This window comes from Hyperolius riggenbachi, chromosome 9, assembly GCF_040937935.1.
Source record: "Hyperolius riggenbachi isolate aHypRig1 chromosome 9, aHypRig1.pri, whole genome shotgun sequence".
NCBI lineage: Eukaryota > Metazoa > Chordata > Amphibia > Anura > Hyperoliidae > Hyperolius > Hyperolius riggenbachi.
The window spans coordinates 38,463,278-38,470,088 of NC_090654.1; positions in this window are offsets into that span (position 1 = coordinate 38,463,278).

The following is a 6,811-nucleotide window of genomic DNA, read 5'->3' on the forward strand; positions in this document are numbered from 1 at the left end:
GTATTTTTATTTTTATTTAACATTTAGATGTAGTTTACTTTTTGGCCACAAGATGGCAGCCATGAGTTTGTTTACAGTGACATCACTCTAAGCGTAACACGTACGCTTAGAGCGACGTAGGGTAACATAGGAAGCAGAAAAAGCGTAGCTTCCGAGAGAAGCTGTCGCTTTTTTGCACCTCCCAGTCATTTGCCAATAACTTATCACTACTCATCACAATGAATTGGTCTATATCTTGTTTTTTCCGCCACCAATTAGGCTTTCTTTGGGTGATACATTTTGCTAAGAATTATTTTATTCTAAATCCATCTTAACAGGAATATTAAGAAAGAAATGGTGAAAAAAATCATTATTTCTCAGTTTTTGGCCAATACAGTTTGAAATTAATACATGGTACCGTAATTAAAACCCATGTATTTTATTTGCCCATTTGTCCCGCTTATTACACCATTTAAATTATGTCCCTATCACAATGTATGGCGCCGATATTTTATTTAGAAATAAACGTGCATTTTTTCAATTTGCGTCCATCACTATTTACAAGCCCATAATTTAAAAAAATTATATTAATATACTCCTTTGACATGCTTATTTAAAAAGTTCAGACCCTTAGGTAACTATTTATGTTGCTTTTTTTTTAAATTGTAATTTTTTTTTAAATTAAAAATTTTATTTGGGTAATTTGTGGTGTGGAAGGTAAACAGCTAATTCTAAATGTAAAATACTGCATTTGTTTAATAAAAAAAAAAGATGTGGGTGTAGTTTTACTATTTGTCCACAAGATAGCCACAGTCAAAAAGTCCTGGAAGCATACGATCAGGCTTCCAGGACGCATTAGGAGGACTGGAAACTTTTTGTGAATCAGAAAAATAGCAGCCTCTGTTAAGAGGCTGTCGGTTTTTCTGTGGGGGGCTTCGATCAATGAATGGGATCTATAATCCCATTCATTGATCTCTGGGCTAACGGCCGGCGGCGGGAGCGCGCGGCTCGCAGGAGCACACGCGGCCCAACTGGACGAGAATGTTCATCCAGTTGGGCCTAAGTGGTTAATTAAACACATTTTTTAGTAGAAAATACATATATTTACATATATCTAAATCAGTGCAGAAAGAAGGACAAATGAGGAGGAAAAAGGGAAAGAGGGCACCTACTAAAGGGCGCCGGACCAAAAGATAACTCAAAATTTTATTATCAGCCGTCGCGCTCTTTCCATAGGGCGCCGGACCAAACGCAAATGTTATTAATCTAACTAAAAATCACATTTTCAGCCCGTCTTACTCCTACCACAGGCCAGACCATACGGTAACTCTAACTTTTATTATCAGCCCGTCGCGCGCTTTCCACAGGGCGCCGGACCAAAAGGTAACTCAAAATTATATTATCAGCCCGTTTGAGAATGGCATCTCAACTGCCAACAAAATACTGCACGCATTGCGCAAATTGCTGCAACCTAAAGAGTAGAACTCGGGCATATTTAAAATGATTTAAATATACCCCCTAATTCTACTTATGGCCTCCTCCACCTCCCCTACAGCCATACCAAGCCTCACCAAAAAGGTAAAGAGCATAAGAGTGCAAACAAAACAAAGAAAATGCTGGCCGACAATTGCCATTCCAGAAATACCAATAGCACTAGCAAAGACCCAGAACTGTGATTTACATGTTCATCGCAGTGCTGTTACTAATAAAAAAAGGAAACAAATCGATTTTTAGATCGAAAAGTGCTGTATAAGGGCCCTAATTAGTTGTTCTCTTCTAAGACATTTTTATATTAATTTGTGGCACATTACTTTAGGTAAGGTAATTCAAAATTATATTATCAGCCCATCTTGGTCATGCCACAGGACGCCGGACCAAAAGGTAACGCAAAATTATATTATCAGCCCGTCGTGCACCTACTAATGGGCGCCGGACCAAAAGGTAACTCAAATTTTTTTATCAGCCCGTCGCGCTCTTTCCACAGGGTGCCGGACCAAAAGCAAATGTAACTAATGTAACTAAAAATTATATTTTCAGGCCGTCACGCTCCTACCACAGGGCGCCGGAACAAAAGCAAATGTAACTAAAAATTAAATTTTCAGGCCGTCACGCTCCTACCACAGGGCGCTGGACCAAAAGTTAACTCAAAATTATATTATCAGCCCGTCGAGCACCTACTAAAGGGCGCCGGACCAAACAATAACTCAAAATTGTATTATCAGCCGTCGCGCTCTTTCCATAGGGCGCCGGTCCAAAAGCAAATGTTATTAATTTAACTAAAAATCACATTTTCAGCCTGTCGTACTCCTACCACAGGGCACCAGACCAAACGGTAACTCCAACTTTTATTATCAGCCCGTTGCGCTCTTTCCACAGGGCGCCGGACCAAAAGGTAACTCAAAATTATATTATCTGCAGGTTTGAGAATGGCATCTCAACTGCCAACAAAATACTGCACGCATTGCACAAATTGCTGCAACCTAAAGAGTAGAACTCAGGGGCATATTTAAAATGATTTAAATATACCCCCAAATTCTACTTATGGCCTCCTCCTCCCCTACAGCCATACCAAGCCTCACCAAAAAGGTAAAGAGCATAAGAGTGCAAACAAAACAAAGAAAATGCTGGCCGACAATTGCCATTCCAGAAATACCAATAGCACTAGCAAAGACCCAGAACTGTGATTTACATGTTCATCGCAGTGCTGTTACTAATGACAAAAAGGAAACGAATCGATTTTTAGATCGAAAAGTGCTGTATAAGGGCCCTAATTAGTTGTTCTCTTCTAAGATATTTTTATATTATTTTGTGGCACATTACTTTAGGTAAGGTAATTCAAAATTATATTATCAGCCCATCTTGGTCTTGCCACAGGACGCAAGACCAAAAGGTAACGCAAAATTATATTATCAGGCCGTCACGCACCTACTAAAGGGCGCCGGACCAAAAGGTATGTCAAAATTTTATTATCAGCCCGTCGGACCAAAAGCTAATGTAACTAATGTAACTAAAAATTAAATTTTCAGCGCGTTTTGCTTCTACCACAGGGCGCCAGGCAAAACGGTAACTCCAACTTTTATTATCAGCCCGTTGCGCTCTTTCCACAGGGCGCCGGACTAAAAGGCAACTCTAAATTTTATTATCAGCCCGTTTGAGAATGGCATCTCAACTACCAACAAAATACTGCACGCATTGCACAAATTGGTGCAACCTAAAGAGTAGAACTCAGGGGCATATTTAAAATGATTTAACTATACCCCCAAATTCTACTTATGGCCTCCTTCTCCCCTACAGCCATACCAAGCCTCACCAAAAAGGTAAAAAGCAAAGGGGGGAAACAAAACAAAGAAAATGCTGGCCGACAATTGCCATGTCAGAAATACCAATAGCACTAGCAAAGACCCAGAACTGTGATTTACATGTTCATCGCAGTGCTGTAACTAATGACAAAAAGGAAACAAATCGATTTTTAGATCGAAAAGTGCTGTATAAGGGCCCTAATTAGTTGTTCTCTTCTTAAATATTTTTATATTCTTTTTCGGCACAGTACTTTAGGTAAGGAAATTCAAAATTATATTATCAGCCCATCTTGGTCATGCCACAGGACGCAAGACCAAAAGGTAACGCAAAATTACATTATCAGCCCGTCGCGCTCCTACCACAGGGTGCTGGACCAAAAGGTAACTCAAAATTATATTATCAGCTCGTTTGAGAATGGAATCTCAACTGCCAACAAAATACTGCACGCATTGCACAAATTGCTGCAACCTAAAGAGTAGAACTCAGGGGCATATTTAAAATGATTTACATATACCCCAAAATTCTTCTTATGGCCTCCTCCTCCCCTACAGCCAAACCAAGCCTCACCAAAAAGTTAAAAAGCATAAGAGTGCAAACAAAACAAAGAAAATGCTGGCCGACAATTGCCATTCCAGAAATACCATTAGCACTATTAAAGACCCAGAACTGTGATTTACATGTTCATCGCAGTGCTGTTACTAATGACAAAAAGGAAACAAATCGATTTTTAGATCGAAAAGTGCTGTATAAGGGCCCTAATTAGTTGTTCTCTTCTAAGATATGTTTATATTATTTTGTGGCACATTACTTTAGGTAAGGTAATTCAAAATTATATTATCAGCCCGTCTTGGTCATGCCACAGGACGCTGGACCAATAGGTAACGCAAAATTATATTATCAGCCTATCGCGCTCCTACCAATGGGAGCCGGACCAGAAGGTAACTCAAAATTTTATTATCAGCCCGTCGCGCTCTTTCCACAGGGCGCCGGACCAAAAGCAAATGTAACTAATGTAACTAAAAATTACATTTTCAGGCCGTCACGCTCCTACCACAGGGCGCTGGACCAAAAGGTAACTCAAAATTATATTATCAGCCCGTCGCGCTCTTTCCACAGGGCGCCGGACCAAAAGCTAATGTAACTAATGTAACTAAAAATTAAATTTTCAGCGCGTTTTGCTTCTACCACAGGGCACCAGGCAAAACGGTAACTCCAACTTTTATTATCAGCCCGTTGCGCTCTTTCCACAGGGCGCCGGACCAAAAGGTAACTAAATTTTATTATCAGCCCGTTTGAGAATGGCATCTCAACTACCAACAAAATACTGCACGCATTGCACAAATTGGTGCAACCTAAAGAGTAGAACTCAGGGGTATATTTAAAATGATTTAAATATACCCCCAAATTCTACTTATGGCCTCCTTCTCCCCTACAGCCATACCCAGCCTCACCAAAAAGATAAAAAGCATAAGAGTGCAAACAAAACAAAGAAAATGCTGGCTGACAATTGCCATTTCAGAAATACCAATAGCACTAGCAAAGACCCAGAACTGTGATTTACATGTTTATCGCAGTGCTGTTACGAATGACAAAAAGGAGACGAATCGATTTTTAGATCGAAAAGTGCTGTATAAGGGCCCTAATTAGTTGTTCTATTCTAAGATATTTTTATATTATTTTGTGGCACAGTACTTTAGGTAAGGTAATTCAAAATTATATTATCAGCCCGTCTTGGTCATGCCACAGGACGCCGGACCAATAGTTAACGCAAAATTATATTATCAGCCTATCGCGCTCCTGCCAATGGGCGCCGGACCAGAAGGTAACTCAAAAATTTTATTATCAGCCCGTCGCGCTCTTTCCACAGGGCACCGGACCAAAAGCAAATGTAACTAATTTAACTAAAAATTACATTTTCAGGCCGTCACGCTCCTACCACAGGGCGCTGGACCAAAAGTTAACTCAAAATTATAGTATCAGCCCGTTGCGCACCTACTAAAGGGCGCCGGACCAAAAGATAACTCAAAATTTTATTATCAGCCCGTCGCGCTCTTTCCACAGGGCGCCGGACCAAAAGCAAATGTTATTAATGTAACTAAAAATCACATTTTCAGCCTGTCGTGCTCCTACCACAGGGCGCCAGACCAAACGGTAACTCCAACTTTTATTATCAGCCCGTCGCGCTCTTTCCACAGGGCGCCGGACCAAAAGCAAATGTAACTAATGTAAATAAAAATTACATTTTCAGGCCGTCACGCTCCTACCACAGGGCGCTGGACCAAAAGTTAACTCAAAATTATATTATCAGCCCGTTGCGCACCTACCTAATGGCGCCGGACCTAAAGATAACTCAAAATTTTATTATCAGCCCGTCGCGCTCTTTCCACAGGGCGCCGGACCAAAAGCTAATGTAACTAATGTAACTAAAAATTAAATTTTCAGCGTGTTTTGCTTCTACCACAGGGCGCCAGGCAAAACGGTAACTCCAACTTTTATTATCAGCCCGTTGCGCTCTTTCCACAGGGCGCCGGACCAAAAGGTAACTCTAAATTTTATTATCAGCCCGTTTGAGAATGGCATCTCAACTACCAACAAAATACTGCACGCATTGCACAAATTGGTGCAACCTAAAGAGTAGAACTCAGGGGTATATTTAAAATGATTTAAATATACCCCCAAATTATACTTATGGCCTCCTCCTCCCCTACAGCCATACCAAGCCTCACCAAAAAGGTAAAAAGCCTAAGAGTGCAAACAAAACAAAGAAAATGCTGGCCGACAATTGCCATTCCAGAAATACCATTAGCACTATTAAAGACCCAGAACTGTGATTTACATGTTTATCGCAGTGCTGTTACGAATGACAAAAAGGAGACGAATCGATTTTTAGATCGAAAAGTGCTGTATAAGGGCCCTAATTAGTTGTTCTATTCTAAGATATTTTTATATTATTTTGTGGCACAGTACTTTAGGTAAGGTAATTCAAAATTATATTATCAGCCCGTCTTGGTCATGCCACAGGACGCCGGACCAATAGTTAACGCAAAATTATATTATCAGCCTATCGCGCTCCTGCCAATGGGCGCCGGACCAGAAGGTAACTCAAAAATTTTATTATCAGCCCGTCGCGCTCTTTCCACAGGGCACCGGACCAAAAGCAAATGTAACTAATTTAACTAAAAATTACATTTTCAGGCCGTCACGCTCCTACCACAGGGCGCTGGACCAAAAGTTAACTCAAAATTATATTATCAGCCCGTTGCGCACCTACTAAAGGGCGCCGGACCAAAAGATAACTCAAAATTTTATTATCAGCCCGTCGCGCTCTTTCCACAGGGCGCCGGACCAAAAGCAAATGTTATTAATGTAACTAAAAATCACATTTTCAGCCTGTCGTGCTCCTACCACAGGGCGCCAGACCAAACGGTAACTCCAACTTTTATTATCAGCCCGTCGCGCTCTTTCCACAGGGCGCCGGACCAAAAGCAAATGTAACTAATGTAAATAAAAATTACATTTTCAGGCCGTCACG